At 48.0% G+C, this 24,814-nt stretch overlaps 1 long non-coding RNA gene across 5 annotated transcripts; it reads right to left on the minus strand.

The window, feature by feature from the left end:
- Positions 1–4,409: 4,409 nt before the first annotated feature.
- On the minus strand, positions 4,410–22,088 carry LOC103227589 (uncharacterized). 5 transcript variants are annotated; one of them, XR_012092909.1, is made up of 5 exons: positions 21,333–22,088; positions 12,613–12,659; positions 12,290–12,363; positions 6,118–11,654; positions 4,410–5,814 (listed from the first exon to the last, which is right to left on the minus strand). It is a non-coding gene; the product is annotated as an uncharacterized lncRNA (long non-coding RNA). The 5 variants fall into 5 exon arrangements; XR_012092907.1 differs by having other exon boundaries at positions 12,290–12,659; XR_012092908.1 differs by lacking the exon at positions 21,333–22,088 and having other exon boundaries at positions 12,613–16,708.
- Positions 22,089–24,814: the final 2,726 nt, after the last annotated feature.

Below are 24,814 nucleotides of genomic sequence, written 5' to 3' on the forward strand. Positions count from 1 at the left end.
GTCACCTTGGCTGGAGTGCAGTGGCACGATCTTGGCTCACGGTGACCTCTGTCTCCCAGGCTCAAGCAATCCTCCCACCTCAGCCTCCCAAGTAGCTGGGACCACAGGTGCACACCACCACGTCTGGCTAATTTTTTGTATTTTTAGTAGAGACAGAGTTTTGCCATGTTGGCCACTCTTAAAAGGATAACTGTCATTGGATTTAGGGCCCACCCAGGTAATCACATCTCGAGATCCTTAGGTTAATTATATCCACAAAGACCTCATTTCCAAATAAGGTCATATTCACAGGGACTAGGTTTAGGAATTGCACATGTCTTTTTGGGGGAATACTGTCCAACCTGATTCAGGGACGAAGCAGATTCGGGCCTACAGCATCCCCAGTCCTCAGGGGTACCTGCCTCCGCCACAACCCTAGGAAGGGTCAGGCCTGGGGCAGGCAGGCAGGCAGTGGGAAGCAGAATCAGCCCTGGGCGGGTCTGGGCAACCCGTTCATCCAAGAATCAGAGAACAGGGCCAGCATGCTTATTCCCTGGGCAGCAAGTAGGTAAAACGCAGGGCCAGGCAGGGCAGAAATCAGTGGTTCATGAGGCTCAGGGAGGTCGAGGAAAGCAAGCAAATCCCAGAGAGCTAGGGCAGCACTGCCAGGACAGTGCTAACATCACATTCCTGGGCTCCTTAAGTCCCCCGAGAAGGTGGAAATCGTGGAAATTGTGTTAATCGCCTCTGCCGAGGCCAGGCCACGGCACCCTGCTGGGGGCTAATCTTGTGTGACCCCCTCAGACCAGAGCTGGGCTTGCTCCTGGTTTGGTATCCACTGGAGCTATAAGGGCCTGGGGTTCACAATGCCTTTTGCAGGAGGTATGGCCTCAGCAGTGCCCAGCCAGGGACAGTGGCCATTCAGGAGCACCCTGGCTTCCAGAGTGATAGAGGTCAGAGGCGCCTGGCCACAGGTAATCCTGGGCTTCATTTAAATGCAACAAACCCATTATCTGTTCCCAGCAAATAGGGAAGGAGGATAAGATGTAGGCAGATGAAAGGAAATTGCCTCCAAGACCTGCAAGTTAGGAGACAGCTGGGAGCCAGGGGTTAGATAAGTGGAAGGAGTCCCTGCGGGTTCTGGAAGAGGACTGTGTGCAGCTAAAGCAGCGGGCTCTGCAGTGGGACTGCCTGGCTTCACACCTTGGCTCTTCAGCTTGCTGTGCAACCTTGGGATAGTTACTCAGCCTCTCTCAACCTTAGGTCTCTTCCCTGTCAACCGAAGACCAAAATAGAACCTACATCATAGGGCTATTATGAGGATTAAATCAAACAAGCCAAAAAAAGCACTTCACACAATTCCTGGTATGCCGTAAATACTCAACTAACACCGGCTTATTATCAACCAACCACACTGGAGGGAAGCCTTGAAGGAGGGTGTGGTTTTATGTGTCAGCTTGACCAGGCTATGGTATTTGGTTGTTTGGTCAAACGCCAGTCCAGATGCTACTGTGAAGGTATTGTTTTAGGTGTGATTAATTAATATTTAAATTAGTAGACTCTGAGTAAAGGAAATCACCCTTTACCTTGTGGGTGGACTTTATCCAATCAGTTGAAGGCCTTAAGAGAAAAGACTGAGGTTCCCAGAGAAAGAGATTCTGTGTCCAGGCTCAAGGCTGCAGCATTGTTTGGGTGTGGTGGCTCATGCCTGTAATCCCAGCACTTTGGGAGGCTGAGGTGGGCAGATCACCTGAGGTCAGAAGTTCAAGACCAGCCTAGTCAACATGCTGAAACCCCGTCTCTATGAAAAATAGAAAAATTAGCCAGGCGTGGTGGCACACTCCTGTAGTCCCAGCTACTCAGAAGGCTGAGGCGGGATAATTGCTTGAACCTGGGAGGCAAAGGTTGCAGTGAGCCGAGATCATGCCACTGGACTCCAGCCTGAGTGACAGAGTGAGACTCCGTCTCAAAAAAAAAAAAACAAAAACAAAAAACCGAGACCGCAGCATCAGCTCTTCCCTGAGTCTCCAGCCTGCTGAGCTGCTCTACAGATTTCAGACTTGCTGGCCCCTCAATCCCACGAAACTATTTATTTATTTAGACACAGGGTCTCACTCTGTCACCTAGGCCAGACTGCAGCAGTATGATCATAGCTCATGGCAGCCTTGACCTCCCAGGCTCAAGCAATCCTCCTGCCTCAGCCTGCAGAGTAGTTGGGACTACAGGTGCATGCCACCATGCTCAAATAATTTCAAAATTTTTTGTAGAGATAGGGTCCCATTATGTTGTACAGGCTGGTCTCAAACTTCTGGGTTCAAGAGATTCTCCCATCTCAGCATCCTAAATTACTGGGATTATAGGCATAAACCACTGCACCCAACTGACAATTCCTTTAGGTAGGTAGGTAGAGGATAGGGATGGATGGATGGATGAATAGATGGATAGATAGATGGATGGTTGGTTGGATTGGTGGGTGGATGGGTGGATGGATGGATGGATGGATGGATGGATGGACAGGGGGTGGGTGGGTGGTTGGCTGGCTGGATGGATAGATGGACGGTTGGTTGGATGGGTGGGTGGGTGGATGGATGGATGGGTGAGTGGATGGATAGACAGATATAGATCTAGCTATCTATCCATCTATCTGTCCACATATCCTATCAGTTCTGTTTCTCCACAGAACTCTAATACAGTCAGATTAGTGGCCAGAAGACACAAGAACAAATGTCCCAGGCAAAGCCCAAGAGCGTGGGCCGTGCTATGGAGGATCAAGCAGACCAGTGAAGCCACCTGGCACAAGGCGCAAGAGAAGACATCAGGAAATGAAGCAAAACTGCAGGTTGCAGTCATGGTGCAAGGCAGCTCAGCACCCAGCTGGAAGCCTTTGGAAGATGGAGAGGCAGAGAGTGAGCTTAGGGCTGTCCTTGAGGAAGAGGCATGCACAAAGCCAGCCATGCACACTCCCCAGCTGTATCTGCTGCCAAAGCGAAACCAGGACAGCTGTAGAAATTTGCTTCAAATGAAGAAACCTGTCCCTCGACAAGGACAAATGATGTCACGCACAAGTGCAGAAGCAGACCACATTCCTGCCACACCACGGCTCAAAGTCACAAGGCAGAAACACCTAAGAAGAGGGGAAGGCCTGAAGGAGGAGCCGAGTCTGCCCAGGTTCTCCTTTGGAATCTGGGTGTGGCCGCCCTACGTGGGGATCTGGAATGTGCCGTGCTGCAAAGTGAATTCCTGGTGCATTTTTGAGGCTCAGGTGATCCCGAAGTTATGGCTGTCATGAGAGAGCAGCACCCTGCTGACAAAAGGTTCTGGGAGGTGGGCAGTGCAAGCTGGCTTCATCCACAAGCCCTGCTCACAGCCTGGTGCTCAATGGATATTGTCCCACCGGAAGTTCTAGGAGCTGCCCTTGGTTAGTGAGCCTGGCTCAAACACGGCAGCTAAATGGCATCACTTGCCAGGTCACATGGGCAAATGGCCAGCGCCTCATTCCTGGAGACAGGCGGAGTCATTCAGTTCTTTTGCTGTTATTGCTAGAGACGGAGTTTCACTCTTGCCGCCCAGTGTGGAGTGCAATGGTGTAATCTCAGCTCACTGTAACCTCTGCCTCCCGGGTTCAAGCAATTATATTGCCTCAGCCTCCTGAGTAGCTGGGATTATAGGCACCCGCCACCACACCCGGCTAACATTTGTATTTGTGGTAGAGACGGGGTTTCACCATGTTGACCAGGCTGGTCTCAAACTCCTGACCTCGTGATCTGCCCGCCTTAGCCTCCTAAAGTGCTGTGACTACAGGCATGAGCCACCATGCCTGGCCTAATTTTTGTATTTTCAGTAGAGATGGGTTTTCACCATGTTGTCCGGGCTGGTCTCGAACTCCGACCTCAGGTGATCTGCCCACCTCAGCCTCCCAAAGTGCTGGGATTATAGGCTTGAGCCACTGTGCCCGGCCTGGAGTCATTCAGCTCTAGGGGCTTCTTTCTTCCTTATTAAGAGGCTTTGTGCAGGGAGCCAGAGTTCTGCCTGCCCTCTCTAATGGCTGGTGCAATCATATCATTCCTATTGAAGACTGCATAATATTCCACTGCATGGATAGAGCACATTTTGTTTATTCACTCATTTGCTGATGGAAATTTGGTTTGTTTCACCTTTTGGCTACTGTACATATTACTGCTATGAACATGCATGTATAGATATCTGTTTTAAGTCTCTGCTCTATTTTGGCTTGGTGAGGTGGCTCACGCCTATAATCCCAGCACTTTGGTAGGCTGAGGTGGAAGGATCACTTGAGCCTAAGAGTTTGAGATCAGCCTGGGTAACACAAAAAGACCTCATCAGAGAGAGAGAGAGAGAGAGAGAAGAAAGTAAAAGAAAAAGAGAAAGAAAGAAGGAAGAAAGAAGAGAGAGAGAAAGAAAGAAAGAAAGAAAGAAAGAAAGAAAGAAAGAAAGAAAGAAAGAAAGAAAGAAAGAAAGAAAGAAAGAAAGAAAGGGAAAGAGAGAAAGAAAGAAGAGGAAGGAAGGGGAGAAGAGAGAGAAAAAGAGAAAGAAAAGAGAAAGAAAGAAAGGAAAGAGAAAGAAAGAAAAGAAAAAGAAAGAAAGAAAGAAAAAAGAAAAGAAAAGAAAGAGAAAGAAAAAAGCCACTTCAAGATGATGCAGGTTGGAACAAAAAACAAACAGATTATGCAGCTCATTATTAAACAGCACCTAGTTTGACAACACATGGAGTTTGCAAAATACACGGACTCTCTTTCTTGGTTGACAAACAGAAAGGGAATTTCCCCAGTTGCTTCCACTGTACACAGGACAGCAAGTGGTTGTGACCGCCTAAACACCCTCCTCCCAAGTCACATCCAGCAGTGCCCTGCCTGCCACACCACATCATTCATTTATGTCATTTATCCCACAGGCAGCCCCCTCCTTTGTGTCAATCAAAAGCTGATGGGCACCCAGCAGGCAGCCAGCTTGCTTCTGTCAGCAGCAAATGCTGTCCACATTTCAGACCACTAGTGAAAGTGGAAAAGAAATGATTACCATATGAAGTTTCCTTGATGAAAGCAGATTTAAATTCAGCCTTCATCCCCTAATTTTCAACACTACTTTGACAGTGGTTTATTTTATGTATTTCATTTTATTTTTTATTTTTTTGAGACGGAGTTTCACTCTTGTTGCCCAGGCTGGAATGCAATGGAGCGATCTCGGCTCACTGGAAACTCCGTCTCCTGCTTTCAAGTGATTCTCCTGCCTCGGCCTCCCGAGTAGCTGCAATCACAGGTGCCTGCCACCATGCCCGGCTAATTTTGTATTTTTAGTAGAGATGGGGTTTCACCATGTTGGCCAGGCTGGTCTTGAACTCCTGACCTCAGGTGATCCACCCGCCTCAGTCTCCTAAAGTTGACAGTGGTTTATTTTAATACATAACTTTGAGTCATGGAATAATCGCAGAATATGCAACATATTTTTAAATTGTTTATCTGATTGTGGTGTCAAAATCCCAGTGATCAATTCATTGGGTTTGCTTGACTCCCAGAATTAATACATATTAATAAACATTTTATCGAGTACCACTATGGTCTGAATGTTTCTGTCTCCAACAAAATCCATAACCCCAGAGGTGATAGTGTTAGGAGGTGGGATTTTTGAGAGGTGATCAGGTCATGAGGATGATGCCTTTATGAATAGGATTAGTGCCCTTATAAGAGGCTCCAGAGCTGCCAAGCCCCGCCCACCATCTGAGATCTCAGCAAGAAGGCACGTCTATGAACCAGGAAGCAGCCCTCACCAGACACTGAATCTGCCAGCACTTAATGATGGACTTCCCAGCCTCCAGAACTGCAAGAAAAAAAAAAAAAAAAATTAAGAGATAGGTTCCAGCTTTGTCCCCCAGGCTGGAATGCAGTGGTGCAATCACTGTGGCTCACTGCCACCTCAAGCTCCTAGACTCAACAGATCCTCCCACCTCAGCCTCCCCAGTAGCAGGGACCACAGATGTGCACTGCTGCACCCAGCTAATGGTTTTTATTCTTTAATTTTGTAGAGATGGGGTCTTGCCATCTTGCCCAGGCCTACAGGTGTGCACCACCGTGCCTGGCTTCCAACCATAATTAATTCTATCAAGACAAGCAGAAAACTCACTTGGACATGGGTTCTGTTTTTTCGTTTATTTTGCCATATGACTAGACTGGGTTGTCAAGAAACATCCATTTCTCTGTGCTACCTGTGTTCAAGGAGAGGAAGATAACAATTGAGATAAAGTATGACTTTTCGATCTAGAAAATTCCCTTTCTGGCACCAAATACTAGTCTGGAAGCAAGGCTGGAAAACACACACACAAAAGGCATGAGATCAGTTGGTAGAAAAAGGTAATGCAGACCACGTCTGTGTGCAAAGCTGAGTCCAAGACCAAGTGTTGGCTCATCACCCTGTGGTCCGAGATACACCTGCCATCCCCGCCAGAGAAATGACAAAAACACCACAAAAAGCTGCGCCAAGCCAGGAGCGTTGGCTCACGCCTGTAATCCCAGCATTTTGGGAGGCTGAGGGAGGTGGATCGCTTGAGGCCAGGAGTTCAAGATCAGCCTGGGAAACATGATGAAACCCCAACTCTACAAAAAATACAAAAATTAGCTGAGCATGGTGGTGTGTGCCTGTAGTCCCAGCTGCTAGGGAGGCCGAGGCGAGAGGATCACCAGAGCCTGGGGAGTTAGAGGCTGCAGTGAGCCATGATTGCACCACTGCACTACAGCCTGAGCAACAGAGTGAGACCCTGTCTCAAAAAAAAAAAAAAAAAGTAGACTTGTGCAAAACTGAAGCACGTGAAGTCCATCTGTCCCTTTTGCTTCTGTGTGTCTGTATCTCTCAGTGAGTTGATTGCCCGTTGATCACACCCAGCCAGTGGGGTCCAGAAGACAGGACACTGGACCTGAGATTGAATCCCAGCTCTGAAAGTTGCCACCTGGGTACCTCAGGCAAGGCCTGGTTTACCTCTTTGGGTCTGCAGTTCCTGTTCTGGAAAATGAGGATATTCTAATACCTGCCTTGCCCATCTCAAAGAGTTCTGGGAGACCCAAAAGAAAACATGAATGAGCAGGTGCTTTGTGTATAAAGAGGAAACACAGGCTAGAAGAAACATCGTCTGTTCTCATTAGTCTTAGGTCTGCCACTTACGGTGTGACCTTGGGCAAATTCCACAAGTACTCTGAGTCTAAGTTTCCTCATTTGTAAGGCAGAGAAAATATTTATTAACTTTATTTTTTGAGACAGAGTTTCACTCTTATCGTCCAGGCTGGAGTGCAGTGGCACAATCTTGGCTCACTGCAACCTCCACCTCCCGGGTTCAAGTGATCCTGCCTCAGCCTCCTGAGTAGCTGGGACTACAGGCGCCCGCCACCACACCTGGCTAATTTTTTGTATTTTTAGTAGAGACAGGGTTTCGCCATGCCAACCAGGCTGGTCTCTAACTCCTGACCTCAGGAAACCCACCCACCTCAGCCTCCCAAAGTGCTGGGATTATAGGCATGAGCCACCACGCCCAGCCTAAGAAAAGTTTACCTAAAACCTGGTGCCATTTGAGGTAATATTTTACCTAAAATAATCTGTAACCCCAGCACTTTGGGAGGCTGAGGTGGGCGGAGTTCCATAACACCCTGGCCAGCATGGCGAAACCCTGTCTCTACTAAAAATACAAAAAATTAGCTGGGCATAGTAGCAGGCGCCTGTAATTCCGGCTACTCAGGAGGGTGAGGCAGGAGAATTGCTTGAACCCTCAAGAGATGGAGGTTACAGTGAGCCAAGATCGCGCCACTGCACTCCAGCCTGGGCGACAGAGTGAGACCCCGTCTCAAGAAAAAAAAAATCCCTACCTCAAGGGTTAAAATAGGGATTAAATGAGATAGTTAATATAAAATAGACACTGTTGATGGGCTCATCCAAGCTCTGGGGAGGATTTCCCCCTCCTGAATAAGAAGGTAAGGACTTGCTAAGGGAAAGCCTTTCATCCTTTCGCCCTTCCTCTTCTTTCTGCCTAGAACATCAGTGTGAGGTGTGGAGGTGCAGCAGCCATCTTGCAACCTCAAGAGGCTTGAGAATGAGGTCTAGGCTAAGGACAGAGGAACAGAAAAATGGGAAGAGCCTGGGTTCTCGAAGGCATCAACGGTCATTAATACTGATATAGTTTGAATCTGTGTCCCCACCCAAATCTCATGTTGAAATGTAATCCCCAGGCTGTACTTGAACGCTGGTCCTAGCCCTGATCAACCGGCTTCTCACCAGAGACCTGGGCGTGGACAGGAAGGTACGATTTCGAAGTATACAATCCCCCAGGTAAGGGGTTATCAGCCCACATTCTGAAGCCTAGAATCGGGTTTCTAAAGTAACCCAGGACACCTCACTCAGGTCTTAGCAAACCGCCAGCATGTCTCTCCTTGCTGCCCAGTGCTGGAGGTGGCGCCTGGTGGGAGGTGATTGGATCATCGGGCAGTTTCTCACAGTTTAACACCATCCCCCTTTGGTGCTGTTGTTACGATAGTGACAGTGATCGGTGGAGTAGGAACGAGACAGACAGCACCTCCCCTCTTTCTTTCTCTTGCTCCTGCTCCAACCATGTAGGACAAGCCTGCTTCCCCTTCACCTTCCACCATAATTGTAGGTTTCCTAAGGCCTCCTTGGAAGCTGAGCAGATGCCAGCACCGTGCTTCCTGTACAGTCTATGGAACTGTGAACAAATTCAATCTCTTTTCTTTATAAATTACCCAGCCTCAGGCATTTCTTTATAGCAATGTGAGAATTAACCAATACGGATACCAGCCCCAAAATGCCTACCGTGAACTTTTTCCTACCCAGGAAAAAGGACTTCTTTATTGTCATCAGCCTCTAAAACAGGGCTTTCTGTTACTTGCCTCCGTATGCACTCCAAATTGATACAGTATCTAATCTATGCTGAGAGCACAGCTAGGGAACATGCCCAGGCATGCAACTTTTACCTACTGAGCTGGACAAGAGTGTGGAAGTGAAAGTAAAATTTGAAGATTGGATGAAAGATGTTAAAATCACGGGAAGGCTGAGTAATTTGAGAATACTCAGACATCTCATAGGTAAGGAAAATGACAGTATTAACATTAACACAAAGAAGGTGATTAGTCAAAACATTCCTCATGAGAAAAGGTCCTTTGGCAAATACTTTCCTGTAAAGTAAATGAATATAACAGGCCAGGCGCAGTGGCTCACACCTGTAATCCTAGCACTTTGGGAGGCCGAGGTGGGCGGATCACCTGAGGTTAGGAGTTGGAGACCAGCCTGGCCAACATGGCAAAACCCCATCTCTACTAAAAAATACAAAAATTAGCCAGGTGTGGTGGCGTGCACCTGTAGTCCCAGCTACTTAGGAGGCTAAGGTGGGAGAATCGCTTGAATCCAGGAGGTGGAGGTTGCAGTGAGTTGAGATCTCGCCACTGCACTCCAGCCTGGGTGACAGAGTGAGACTGCATCTCAGGCAAAAAAAAACAAAAAAGAAAAAGTGAATGAGACTGACTAGTTAATCAAGCCTTTCCAGCCTTCCACATGAGCCCAATAAATTGACCTCTCAGCCTGAAGACGCATCTGTGGAAATTTCCACCAATGATAACCTGAAGTGTTTGCTCCTGATGCCTCGTGGGCAGCACACCAGGCATCTTCCCTTAATAGTTAAGTAGACATGGCTCATAAAGCAATGGAACAAATGCCATTTGTGTCCCCATATCTTGCAGAAGCCAAAGTAGAGAAGATAGCCTAGATCTTTTCACTGATTTTCCACGTCAGTCTTCTTTAAGTATCTGTGCTATCCACTTCAATGAAGCTATGGCCCCGTAAATAATACTGTGGTCTGTTGCCATACTCATAATGGAAGGACATAAAAATGTCCTTATTTGGAATTCATAAAAATGAAGATGCAATTTCTTTCCATCCAAAAATGGCTAATAGAGGTTCGTGAGTTGACTCCATTTTCCTCCCTCAACGGTCCGTTCCCGAGCAAATCGTTTCTTTGGGCTCTATCACATTTACGTCATTCATACGTGACACCCATGCAGGTGTGAGAATGCACCATCTTTCATTGATGAAAATGATCCAATTGGCCAGGCGCGGTGGCTCACGCCTATAATCCCAGCACCTCGGGAGGCCAAGGCAGGCAGATCGTTTGAGCCCAGGAGTTCGAGACCAGCCTGGACGACATGGCAAAACCCCGTCTCTGTTTTTTAAAAAGAAATAATAATAAAATGATCCAATTGCCTCCCAAACTGCTTTTCCAGGAAGCAGGTGGATGGATCGTGCTGAGATGGTGAGGTTTCTGTGGCAGCAAGTCAAATTGGGCCACACAAAGGATTAGACTTCTCACCCAGGCCCCAATATGGTAACCCATGAAAGAACCAGTCTTAGGCTTCCCTGGCCTCAACACCCATGCTTGCTGCCACTCCCAGGCCCCACCCATTCCCTCTGTCCTTGGTTCCACACCCCCAGCTACACTCTGACAAAGATGCTGGGCTGGAGACACCCAGGGCGCCAGACACACCCAGGATGTTCTCACCACTTCTCAGAGCCAAATGCCCTGGCTGCAAAACAGAGAAGCGAAACCTATAAATAATCAAGGCTTGTTTCCAAACCTTCAGAGTTCTCGCACCCTGCCCTGTCTTGTGTGTGTGTGTACATACAGAGATAGACAAGATGGTATCATCTGTAGGTAGAGATGTAAATATAGATATATCTCAGCTATTACTCGGGAGGCTGAGGGATGACAATCACTTGAACCCGGGAAGTGGACGTTTCAGTGAACCAAGATTGCACCAATGCACTCCAGCCTGGGCAACAGAGTAAGACTCTGTCTCAAAAAAAAAAAAGATATATCTCAGCTAAACACTTTACACAGATTTTCTGATTTAATCCTATCAGTGTGAGAAGTATTATCTGTTTTATTAATGAGAAAAACAAATTTACAGAGTTTCGTTTGTTCATTTTTTTGGTGGGTGGACAGTGCCTTGCTCTGTTGCCCAGGCTGGTGTGCAGTGGTGTGATCACGGCTCACTGCAGCCTCAAACTACTGGGCTCAAGAGATCCTCCTGTCTCAGCTTCCCAAGTACCCGGGACCATAGGTATATGCCACCATGCCTGGCTTTTTTTTTATTATTATTACTTGTAGAGATGGGGTCTTGCTATGTTGCCCAGGCTGGACTCAAACTCCTGGCCTCAGGCAATCCACCTGCCTTGTCCTCCCAAAGCATTGGGATTACAGGCATAAGCCACCATGTTCAGCCCCAAGAGATTTTTTTTCCAACCTTACCAAGGTCACAAGCTGACAGGAGGTGGAGGTGAGGTTAACAGTGGCTTTGAGGACTCTGCAGTCACCACGATGCACTCCCTCCATCTCACTTTCATCAGGCACCTAGAGCCCCACCCTACGCCATGCCAGGTTTCCTGCTATTTCTCAGGCTGGCCCGACACCGTCTCGAATCCATGTCTGTGTACACGGCTGGCCCCAGTTTCCTCTCCCAGGGCTCCCCCCTGGTTCTTTTGAGATCCTTCTCATACAAGAGGCTCCAGATAAGTGCTGCCTCAGATGCCAGGCTGGACGTTCTGCCAGAGTACAAGCTTCACGGGCCGAATCAGGGGTTCATGGGCTGGCTCTTGATCCTCACCGTCAAAACCTAGTTCGGAAAGAGAAGGCATCTGAGTGATTCTATTTTTTTTTTTTTTTTTTTTACAGAGGGGGTCTTGCTGTGTTGCTCAGGCTGGTCTCAAGCTCTTGACCTCAACTGTTCCTCCATGGCCTCCCAAAGTGGTGAGATGATTGACTTTACATCCTCAAGCTTAGCTCGGGAGCTCTGACACAGCAGGCAGCCAAGGCATGTTGGCTGAATAAATGAACAAACCCAGCAATGTTTTTACACCTCACGAATATTGGTGGACTGCATCACCTTTGAGAAATCATTGATTATATAATAATTGCAAAAATGTAGGTCGCCGATTAGATTACAAACACATAATTTTGATTGTGGTAAAATATATGTAACATAAAATTTACCACGGTAACCATTTTAAAAATGTGCAATTCAGTGACATTAAGTATATTCACATTGTTGGCAGGGCGCGGTGGCTCACGCCTGTAATCCAGCACTTTGGTAGGCCGAGGCTGGCGGATCTCTTGAGACCATGAGTTAGAGAACAGCCTGGCCAACATGGAAAAACCCCATCTCTACTAAAATACAAAAATTAGCCAGGCATGGTGGCGGGCGCCTGTAATCCCAGCTACTCAGGAGACAGGCAGGAGAATCACTTGAACCTGGGAGGCAGAAGTTGCCGTGAGCCGAGATCCTGCCCCTGTACTTCAGCCTGGGCAACAGAGAGTGACTCCACCTCAATAAAAAAAGAAAAGAAAAAGTATATTCACATTGTTGTACAACCATCACCACATCTATCTTCAGACTTTTTCATCATCTCAAACGGAACCTGTGTCCCCTTTAAACACTAACTCCTCACCCCTCCTCCCCATTCCCTGACAAACATCATTCCATTTTCTGTCTCCATGAGTTTCATTATTCTAGGTCCTTCCTGTAAGTGAAATTACACAATATTGTCCTTTTGTATCTGGTTTATTTCACTTACCACAGTGTCCTCAAGGTTCATTCATCTTATAGCCTGTCTCAGGAATCCTGTAATTGGTAAAAGACACTCACTGGATCATCAAAAAACATTGATGAGCTTCTGCTGTGGGCAGGGCCTGTACTTTCCAGTCCAACTAAAAAGAGGTAAATGATAAGAGTCTCTGCTCCAAGGTGTCAGCCAACCAATTTCACTTTTAATTCTTTTTTTTTTTTTTTTTTTTTTTTGCGATTTCTGGAATCTCTTCTGCAATTAATAGGTTCACCTGGAGAAATCATCTGTAGTCTACAGGCTAGCCTGGAAAGTCATTTTCAAAGGTGAAGAGGAAGGCCAGGAAGGCCGGGTAGGCCAGGTATGTTGGCTGCCTCTCATATAGCAGCATGGGACGCCTTAAAGTGAAATTGGCCGGGTGCAGCGGCTCATGCCTGTCATCCCAGCGCTTTAGGAGGCCAGGGCAGAACTACTTGAGCCCAGGAGTTCAAGACCAGTCTGGGCAACACAGTGAGAACCCATCTCTAAATATATATACATACACACACACACACACACACACACACACACACACACACATATATATACAAAAATTAGCCAGGCGTGGGCTGGGCTCAGTGGCTCACGCCTATAATCCCAGCACTTTGGGAGGCCGACGCGGGTGGATCACCTAAGGTCAGGAGATCGAGACCATCCTGGCTAACACGATGAAACCTCATCTCTGCTAAAAATGCAAAAAATTAGCCAGGCGTGGTGGTGGGCACCTGTAGTCCCAGCTATTCGGGAGGCTGAGGCAGGAGAATGGCGTGAACCTGGGAGGCAGAGCTTGCAGTGAGCCGAGATCGCGCCACTGCACTCCAGCCTGAGCGAGACTCCATCTCAAAAAAAAAAAAAGAAAAAAAAAAAAAAAAATTAGCCAGGCATGGTGACATGTGCCTGTGGCCCCAGTTGCTCAGGAGACTGAGAAAGAAGAATCTCTTGAACCTGGGAGGTAGAGGTTACAGTGAGCCGAGATCACGCCACTGCACTCCAGCCTGGGTGACAGAATGAGACTCCGTCTCAAAAAACAGACACACACACACAAAATGTCTTTCTGGGGCACGGTGGCTGACACCTAGAATCCCAAAACTTCAGCAGGTCAAAGTATGAGAATCACTTGAGGCCAGGAGTTCAACGTCAGCCTGGGCAACATAGCAAGACTCTGTCTCTATACAATTTTTTAAAAACTTAACCAGACCAGGCATGGTGACTCACACCTGTAATCCCAACACTTTGGGAGGCTGAGATGGGAGAATCACTTGGGCTCAGGAGTTTGAGACCAGCCTGGCCAACATGGTGAAACCCTGTCTCTACTAAAAACACAAAAATTAGTCAGGCATGGTGGCAGGCACTTATAATCCCAGCTACTCGGGAGGCTGAGGCAGGAGAATTGCTTGAACCCAGGAGGCAGAGGCTGCAGTGAGCCAAGATCTAGCCACTGCACTCCAGCCTGGGGAACAGAGACTCTGTCTCAAAAATAAACAAATAATAATTAACCAGACCACAGGCCTGCAGTCCTAGTTACTCAGGGAGGCTGAAGAGGGAGGATCTCTTGAGCCTAGGGGGTAAAGGCTGCAGTGAACCATGACCCCACCACTGCATTCACTTCCACCTGGGTGACAGAGTGAGACTCTGCCTCCAAAAACAAAAAATTAATTCTGGGGGGCTCCTTCCCTGAAGAGCTTTTCTTGAGAGCTCATGAATTGACTCATGGTAAAGTGTTAGAAACAGTGTCAAATGGATCTTGAAGAGTTCATGACCCTGCCCAATGCAGGCGTCTCTGTCAGCATCTGCTTGTTTATTCTAGGGATACAGAAATCAGAGTCCCAGGAAGCCTGTCCCATGACTGTACAGCTCCTAGAAAGCTCCTCCCCTCCCCATATGGCATTGGGAGCAAATGTTCTCCTACTTCAAGGCAGTCTCGCAAGCTCCCCAAGCACCTGTCCTGCGAACCCCAGCTTTCCCAGGCCTTCCTTGCAGCCTTTTTTTTTTTTGGAATCAGGGTCTCACTCTGTCACCCAGGCTGGAGTGCAGTAGCATGAACGTGGTTCACTGCAGTCTCAACCTACTGGGCAAGGAAAGATTCTCCTGCCTCAGCCTGCTAAGTAGCTGGGACCACAGGTATGCACCATCACGTCCAGCTAATTTTTTTTTTTTTTTGGTTGGGGTGGGGGTGGAGTTTCACTCTTATCACCCAGGCTGGAGTACAGTGGTGCAATTTGGCTCACTGCAACCTCCGCCTCCTGGGTTCAAGGGATTCTCCTGCCTCAGCCTCCTGAGTAGCTGGGGTTACAGGCGTGCACCACCACACCCGGCTAATCTTTGTATTTTTAGTAGAGACGGGGTTTCACTTTGTTGGCCAGGCTGGTCTCGAACTCCTGAGCTCAGACAATCCATTTGCCTTAGCTCCCAAAGTCCTTCAGCTGGGATTACAGGCGTGAGCCACCACACCCAGCCCCAGTAAATTTTTATAGAGATGGGGTGTCCCTTTGTTGCCCAGGCCGGTCTCAAACTCCTGGGCTCAAACGATCCTCCCACCTCAGCCTCCTGAAGTGCTGGGATGATGGGTGTGAGCTGCCTTGCCTGGCCTGGCCTGCCTTTCAGACTCCCCGCTATCCAGGATGCCTCTGATTGGCCCACTCCAATTATCACTAAGACCTCTGCCTGTGCGTGACAAAACTGTAAAGACAAAGTGTGTTGTCCCAATTATTTTTGTGTATGCACCCGCACATTGACATAGCCTAGTAACCTAGAGAAAACAAAAGGCTTCCAACTGAGGGAACACAAGAGCCGCGAGAGCAGCCACAGTTGTGTGAGTGTGGCCCTCCTGGACACCAGCGGCAGCAATTCCGAGTCCGTTCTCACAGTGGGTGGGCAGCACGGTCGGGATGCTTGTGGCATAAGGAAGAGAGGAAGCTTAGCCACGGCCAGCCCCCAAAGGAGCCTTGGGAAAGTCAAAACACCTAAGCCTTCTGGGGAAAGCAAGAGTCCCAGGAAAGCGAGGCCCCCCACCAGGCACCAGAACCAGAAGTCCATTGGAAGCCCAAGGCTGTTCGGAGAGCAGCCTGTCTGGTAGACCCATTCATGGGCCCCCTCCCCAGTGCTCTGACATTAAAGCACTCAGCTCCCCTCTCATGCTCTGCCTCTTCTTATCCATTTCTTGGCTTCTCCTCTCCTACCAAGTCCGTGGTTGTTACTACATTTTCTAGTCCCCTAGGACAGGGCTGTCCAAGCCTGGGTCTCACCGAGGCCACTGGCCACTGTTGCTCAGGGGAAAGCCTGACAATGTGCATCAGAAGCTGGAGACACTGAAGCTTCTCTCAGGAGGGGACCGTAAGCACAGCCAGCCTGTGGCTGACCTGTGTGGGACACCCAGGATTGAGAAGAGAGGACCAAGAAGGTGTTCACTGCAATGGAACACAGCCTTCCTAGCTGTCATGTCCCCCAGACAGCAAATTGGCTTGATTGTGACATCCACACGGAGAGGACAAAGTGAGAATCACCCCACATGACCAGCTGCTTCTTGACGGTAATCATTTTGGGTGCTGAATCGAGCTCCAACCCCAAACATCAGCCCCATAATTGTCCATCTACCATTTCACCTTCACCTCTTTGGGGCTTCCAGTTTCCTTCATTAAAATAAAAAATGCTATTTGGGAATAAATTTAATAAAAGATATGCAAATCTTCTCCACTGAAAGCTGTAACATATTGTTGAAAGAAATTAAAGAAAATCTAAATAAATGAAGAAATGTACCATGTTCATGGACTGGAAGATTCAATACTGTGAGGGTCAATTGTCTCAAATTGATCTATAGACTCAATGTAATCCCAGGTAAAATTCCAGAAGGCAGCCTGGCATGGCAAAAGCAGAAGGATCACTTGAGCTCAGGAGTTTGAGACCAGCCTAGGCAACATGACAAAACCTCATCTCTACAAAATTAGAAGTATTAACCAGTCATGGTGGAACGTGCCTATAGTCCCAGCTACTCAGGAGACTGAGGTGGGAGGATTGCTTGAGCCCAGCAGGTTGAAGCTGCAGTGACTATGTTCATGCCACTGCACTCCAGCCTGGGTGACAGAAAAAGACCCTCTCTCATAAAGAAAAAAAAAAAAAAAAGCTTTTTTTTTGAAATTGGCAAGCAGATTCTAAAATGTAAGTGGAAATGAAAAGGACCTAGAGTAGCCAAAATAATCCTAATAAGGAAAAAGTTCAGAGGACTTACACTGGCTGATTTGAAGGCCCACTATAAACAGCAGTAGCTAAGACCATTTGGTAGTGGCATTAGGATACACAAAATAGAATCAATGGAGCAGAAAACAGAGTCCAAAAATAGACCTACATAAATATGGCCAACTGATTCTCAACAAATGTACCAAGGTAATTCAATGGAGAAAGAAAACCCTTTCAACAAACGGGCTAGAATAATTGTCTATTTGTAAGGAAAAGCAAATTGTCTATTTATAAGGAAAACAAATGAACCTCAACTCCTTATATCACACTAAAAACTTAAATTGAAATGGATCCAAGACCCAAATAAAAATTTAAATTCATAAAGCATCTAAAAGAAAACATAGGAAAATATCTTCACGACTTTGAGATGGGCAAATATTTCTAAGGTAAAACACAAAAAGCATTCCATAAAAAATTAATAAACAAATTCATCAAAATTTTAAATTTTGAATACAGTCACCAGAATGGCTACAATTAAGCAGACTGACAACACCAAATGTTGGCAAAAATATGGAGTAACTAGAACCATTGTATGTTGTTGATGGGAGTGTAAAATAATAAAACCGCTTTGGGCCAGGTGCGATGGCTCACGCCTGTAATCCCAGCACTTTGGGAGGCCGAGGTGGGTGGATCACGAGGTCAGGAGATAAGACCATCCTAGCAAACATGGTGAAACCCTGTCTCTACTAAAAATACAAAAAAAAAATTAGCCAGGCGTGGTGGCAGGCGCCTGTAGTCCCAGCTACTCTGGAGGCTGAGGAAGGAGAATTGCTTGAACTCGGGAGGCGGAGACTGCTGTGAGCCAAGATCGTGCCACTGCACTCTAGCCTGGCGACAGAGACTCCGTCTCAAAAACAAAACAAAACAAAAACTGCTTTGGAAAACTGTCTATCAGTTTCTCTTTTTTTTTTTTTTTTGAGACAGGGTCTCTTTCTGTTGCCCAGGCTGGAGTGCGATGGTGCAATCACTGCTCACTGCAGCCTCAACCTCCTGGCCTCAAGCCATCCTCCCATCTAAGCTTCCCAGGTAGCTGGGACTATAGGCATGTGACACCAGGCCCAGCTAAAGTTTTCTTTCTCTTTTCTTTTTCTTTTTTCTTTTTTTTTTTTTTTTTTTGAGATGGAGTCTCACTCTGTTGCACAGGCTGGAGTGCAGTGGCATGATCTTGGATCACTGCAACCTGCACCTTCTGGATTCAGGCTCTTCTCTTGCCTCAGCCTCCCAGGTAGCTGGAACTATAGGCGTGCATCACCACACTCAGCTAATTTTTGTATTTTTAGTAGAGATGGGGTTTCACCATGTTGGCCAGGCCGGTCTCGAACTCCTGACCTAAGGTGATCAGTCTGTCTCAGCCTCCCAAAGTGCTGGGATTACAGGCGTGAGCAACTGCACCCCGGCTTTCTTTTCGTGTTTTGTAGAGATGGCATCCCACTATGTTGCCCAGGTTGGCCTTGAATTCCTGGGCTCAAGCAATCCTCCTGCCTCGACCTCCCAAAGAGGCAGGTGAACCACTGTGCCCAACCTGGTTTCTTTATTAAACTAAAAAGTACAATCTTATGACCTAGCAATTTTGTTTTTTCAGCAACTCCATTTCAAATGTCAATGAAAAGCCTCGTGCGAAATTATTTGTAACAGTCAAAAAACAGAAGTGGCCCCTAGTGTCTGTTTATAAGAAAATGGATAAACTGCGGTAAAGTCACCTATTTGGGTGGTGGGAAAGGCAAAAGGTAATCCCAGCACTTTGGGAGGCCAAGATGGGCAGATTACCTAAGGTCAGGAGTTTGAGACCAGCCTGGCCAACATGGTGAAACCTCGTCTCTACTAAAAAATACAAAATTAGCTGGGCATGGTGACACATGCCCATAGTCCTAGCTACTAGGGAGGCTGAGGCATAAGAGTTGCTTGAACCTGGGAGGCAGAGGTTGCAGTGAGCCGAGAACGTGCCACTGCACTCCAGCCTGGGCGATGGAGTAAATGAGTACCTAATATATGTTTCCAACTATACGGAGTTTGGGAACAAGCACCATGAATCAACATGGAAAAGAAAAAGAAACAGAACAGTGGCAGGCTCTGGCACATGGGGACTGACTGGGACACACTGTGAAGGCATTGTCAGGGATGATGACGACGTTCAATATTTTCTGAAAAAATAACAGCTTTGGCCAGGCACGGTGGCTCATGCCTGTAATCCTAGCACTCTGAGAGGCGGGGGCAGAAGGACTGCTTGAGGCCAAGAATTTAAGACTAACTTGGCCAACATAGTGAGACCCCCATCTCTTTAAATAAATACATAATAAAATAAAATAACAGCTTTCTTAAGATACATTTCACATACCATAAAATTCACCCTTTTAGGCCAGGTGCGATGGCTCATGCCTATAATCTCAGCACTTTAGGAGGCCAAGGCAGGTTGATCACTTAAGCCCAGGAGTTCAAGACCAGCTTGGGCAAAATGGCAAAACCTCATGTCTCTACAAAAATACAAATCTTGGCTGGGCGAGGTGGCTCACACTTGTAATCTCAACATTGTGGGAGGCCAAGGCAGGTGGATCACCTGAAGTCAGGTGTTTGAGACCACCCTGGCCAACATGCAGAAACCCTTTCTCTACTAAAAATACAAAAATAAGCATGGCACGGTGGCACATACCTGTAATCCCAGCTACTCAGGAGGCTGAGGCAGGAGAATTGCTTGAACCTGGGAGGTAGATGTTACAGTGCGCCGAGATCGTGCCATTGCGCTCCAGCCTGGGTGACAGAGCAAGATTCCGACTAAAAAAAAAAAAAAATCTCTACAACAAATACAAAAAAACTTAGCCAGGCATGGTGGTGTGTGCCTGTAGTCCCAGCTACCTGAGAGGCTGAGCCAGGAGGATTGCTTGAGCCCAGGAGGTCAAGGTTGCAGTGAGCTATGATCATGTCACTGCATTCCAGCCTGGGCGATAAAGCAAGACTTTGTCTCAAAAAAAAAGCAGGGCATGGTGGCTCACACCTATAATCCCAGCACTTGGGGAGGCCGAGACAGACTGATAACCTGAGGTCAGGAGTTCGAGACCAGCCTGGCCAACATGGTGAAACCCCATCTCTACTAAAAATACAAAAATTAGCTGAGTGTGGTGGTGCATGCCTGTAATCCCAGCTACTCAAGAAGCTGAGGCAGAAGGACGACTTGAACCCGGGAGGCAGAGGTTGCAGCGGGCCAAGATCGCAACCCCTGCACTCCAGCCTGGCAACAGAGTGAGACTCCATCTCCAAAAAAAAAAAAATCATACAACATGTGACCCTTTGTGACTGGCTTCTGTCACTCAGCATCATGTTTTCAAGGTTCCTCCATGCTGTAGCATGTGTCATGACATCCTTCTGTTTACGACTCAATCATATTCTGTTGTGTTGATAGACCGTGTTATGCTCATTTATTCATTTATCATTTCAGTAGGTGGACATCTTGGGAGGAGCTTGACTGGAAAAGGTACAAGGGAACCTTCTGGAGCAATGGAGATATTTTACATCTTGATTGACATGGGAGTTACATGCGTGTACATACTTTTAAAACGTTTTGAGCTGTACCTTTTAAATATGTGCATTTTAGCCTAGAAATCAAGGATCACTTGAGTCTAGGAGTTAGAGACTGTAGTGAGCTGTGATCACGCCTGTGAGTAGCCACTGTACTTCAGCCTGGGCAACATAGCAAGACTCCATCCCTAAAATATGATATATAGCCCAGGCATGGTTGCACACACCTGTAATCCTAGCTACTTGGGAGGCTGAGGCAGGAGAATCACTTGAATATGGGAGGCAGAAGTTGCAGTGGGCTGAGATCACGCCACTGCACTCCAGCCTGGGGGACAGAGTGAGACGTCATGTCAAAAAATAAAATAAAATAAGGCCGGGCATAGTGGCTCACACCTGTGATCCCAGCACTTTGGGAGGCCGAGGCGGGCAGATCACCTGAGGTCAGGAGTTCGAGGCCAGCCTGGCCAACATGGTGAAACTCTATCTCTACTAAAAATACAAAAATTAGCCAGGCGTGGTGGTAGGTGCCTGTAATCCCAGCTACTCGGGAGGCTGAGGCAGGAGAATCGCTTGAACCCGGGAGGCAGAGGTTTCAGTAAGCCGAGATTGCACCACTGCACTCCAGCCTGGGCTACAGAGTGAGACTCCGTCTCAAAAATAAAATAAAATTACAAAAACAAATAAAAATTAAAAATATATAATATCCATTTTATTGTGAGTAAATTACAATTAGAAAAAAAAAGCCCTCGAAAGAAAGGAATAAAGACAGAACACAGGAAGAAGGGCAGGGAGACAGGGAGGGAAGGAGGGCCAGCATGAGTTATTTCAGGGGTGAAAAATCACGTAGTCAAACACCACAGGTATCCCCAGTAGGCTGCAAACTGCTCTCCATAGGGACCAAGCTGTGCCCAGTATCACCCCACAACCCTGAGATGATCTGGCATGCTCACCATTCAGTTCTCATGATCTGCAACAGGGCACATTCGGTCCTGCGAAGACGACCCAGCTGTCGCGCTCTCCTCTTTGCTGAAGAAGGGACCCTGCGGGGCTGCAGCCCGTCTGCTTCAGGCTGGCCCATCCCTGCACAGGCCCCTGAGTCTGAGCATGCGTCCTGGGAGTCTCTTACAGAGCAACTTTGTCATGGCAAATTGACCTCCAGGGTAGATTTTCCAGCTCCGAGAGAGATGATATCTGGTTAGTCTGGCGGTTGTATTTCTCAATGTGAATCAGTACATTGACATCTGATTTCACATTTCAAAAACAGTTTGTTTTCAGCCAGAACGGAGGCAGTGTCCGGGAGCGGTGAGGGATGGGATGTGAAGTGCAGTAGCGCACAGGGACTCCAGCACCGGGAAGGAGGCCTCAGGCCAAGGCCCCGGGTCAGGACACCTCAGCAATGAATACTATGTCTCCTTGTCCAAAGATACGTAGCATTATGTAGGTTAAAAACAGCCAAATCGGCCGGGCGCGGTGGCTCACGCCTGTAATCCCAGCACTTTGGGAGGCCGAGGCGGGCGGATCACAAGGTCAGGAGATCGAGACCATGGTGAAACCCCGTCTCTACTAAAAAATAGAAAAAAATTAGCCGGGCGCAGTGGCGGGCGCCTGTAGTCCCAGCTACTTGGGAGGCTGAGGCAGGAGAATGGCGTGAGCCCGGAAGGCGGAGCTTGCAGTGAGCCGAGATTGCGCCACTGCACTCCAGCCTGGGCGACAGAGGGAGACTCCGTCTCAAAAAAAAAAAAAAAAAAAAAAAAAAAAACAGCCAAATCGGCCAGGTGCAGTGGCTCATGCCAGTAATCCCAGCACTTTGGGAGGCCGAGGCGGGCAGATCACAAAGTCAGGAGATCGAGACCAGCCTGGGCAACACGGTGAAACCCAGTCTCTACCAAAAATACAAAAATTAGCAGGGCGTGGTGGCGCACACTTGTAATCCCAGCTACTTGGGAGGCTGAGGCAGGAGAATCACTTAAACCCGGAAGTTGCAGTGAGCCGAGATCATGCCATTGCACTCCAGCCTGGGCAACAGAGCTAGACTCCATCTCCAGAAAAAAAAAAAAGGATAGGTGCAGTGGCTCAAGCCTGTAATCCCAGCACTTTGGGAGGCCAAGGCAGGTGGATCACCTCAAGTCAGGAGTTCAAGACCAGCCTGGCCAACATAGTGAAAGCCTGTCTCTACTGAAAATACAAAAATTAGCCAGGCATGGTGGCATGTGTCTGTAGTCCCAGCTACTCAGGAGGCTGAGGCAGGAGAATCACTTGAACCCGGGAGATGGAGGTTGCAGTGAGCCGAGATTACGCCACTGTACTCCAGCCTAGGTGGCAGGGCAAGACTCCGTCTTGGGGGAAAAAAAAAAAAAAAAAAAAAAAACAGCCGAATCGTGGCATTTTCATGCACCTCGACCTAGTAGACATCTAGTGGTTGCAAACCCCTGTGTACAGCACTGGAGACCTCAGTCCTGTTGTGTGTGAGGGTGGGGCAGGGCAGCAAAGCACATGCTGAAAACAAAAACTGACCAGGCAGGGCGCGGTGACTCACACCTGTAATCCCAGCACTTTGGGAGGCCAAGGTGGGAGGATCACGAGGTCAGGAGATCAAGACCATCCTGGCTAATGCAGTGAAACCTGTCTCTACTAAAAAAAATAAAAATACAAAAAAATTAGCCAGGCACGGTGGCAGGCGCCTGTATTCCCAGCTACTTGGGAGGCTGAGGCAGGAGAATGCCATGAACCTGGGAGGCAGAGCTTGCAGTGACTAAGCTCCAGGGAAAAAGAAGGCTCTCATAGTAAAAGAGTAGAGGCGGAAATGTGCCCAGACCAAAGAGGGGCCTCTGTTTGACCACAGATGTGCCCACGGTGGAGGGCAGCAGAAGAAACCAAGGCTGAGGAGCATCCAGATGGAGGGACTCAAGGAAGACTTCCTGGAGGAGGCAGCAGAGGTCTTGAATGATGGGAAAACTTTAGACACGTACAGATAAGCAGGCATGGCAGGCCCGGGGATGATAGCTCACGCCCGTAATCCCAGCACTTTGGGATTACACTTGGCACTTCGGAAGGCCGAGGTGGGCAGATAACCTAAGGTCAGGAGTTTGAGACCAGCCTGGCCAACATGGTGAAACCCCATCTCTACTAAAAAAAAATACAAAATATTAGTTGGGAGCCAGGCACGGTGGCTCACGCCTGTAATCCTAGCACTTTGGGAGGCTGAGGCGGGCGGATCACAAGGTCAGGAGATTGAGACCATCCTGGCTAACACGGTGAAGCCCTGTCTCTATTAAAAATGCAAAAAATTAGCCGGGCATGGTGGCAGGTGCCTGTAGTCCCGGCTACTCGGGAGGCTGAGGCAGGAGAATGGCGTGAACCCGAGGGGCGGAGCTTGCAGTGAGCCAAGATTGCGCCACTGTACTCCAGTCTGGGCGATAGAACGAGACTCCGTCTCAAAAAAAAAATTAAAAATAAAAACAAAATATTAGCTGGGTGTGGTGGTGGGCACCTGTAATCCCACCTACTCAGGAGGCTGAGGCAGGAGAGTCACTTGAACCCAGGAGGTGGAGGTTGCAGTGAGCCAAGATCACACCACTGCACTCCAGCCTGGGTGACAGAGAGAGACTCTGTCTAAAAAAATAAAATAAAGGCCGGGCGCGGTGGCTCAAGCCTGTAATCCCAGCACTTTGGGAGGCCGAGACGGGCGGATCACGAGGTCAGGAGATCAAGACCATCCTGGCTAACACGGTGAAACCCCGTCTCTACTAAAAAATACAAAAAAATAGCCGGGCGAAGTGGCGGGCGCCTGTAGTCCCAGCTACACGGGAGGCTGAGGCAGGAGAATGGCGTGAACCCGGGAGGCGGAGCTTGCAGTGAGCCGAGATCCGGCCACTGCACTCCCGCCCGGGCGACAGAGCGAGACTCCATCTCAAAAAAAAATAAATAAATAAAATAAAATAAAATATGAAGTCATGTCAGGAGCTTTCTGAATGTGGTAAACTGGACAACTGCCTCCTCAGAGATGTCCAACTTCCAATCCCCAAAACCTGTGAAGGTGTCACCTTATATAGTCAAAGGGACTTTGTAGATGTGAGATCAAGTTAAGGATCTTGAGAGATCAGCCTGTGTTATTCACCTGGGCCCAATTTAATCACAAGAGCCCTTAAAAGTGGGAGGCAGGAGAGCAGAGTGAGTACCAGCAAGAGCCTGGAGCCGTGTGAGGAAGGGGCCATGAGCCAAGAAATGCAGGCAGACTCTAGAAGCGGCAAAGGCAAGGAGATTGATTCTCTCTGAAGCCTCCAGAAGGAGAACAGACCTGCAGACACCTTGATTTTAGCTCCAGTTTTTAAGACTCACTTCAGACTTCTGAGCTTCAGAACTGCAGAACAACAAATGAGTGTGTGGGTTTTTGTTGTTGTTGTTGTTGTTGTTTGAGATGGAGTCTCACTTT

This window comes from Chlorocebus sabaeus, chromosome 5, assembly GCF_047675955.1.
Source record: "Chlorocebus sabaeus isolate Y175 chromosome 5, mChlSab1.0.hap1, whole genome shotgun sequence".
Lineage (NCBI taxonomy): Eukaryota > Metazoa > Chordata > Mammalia > Primates > Cercopithecidae > Chlorocebus > Chlorocebus sabaeus.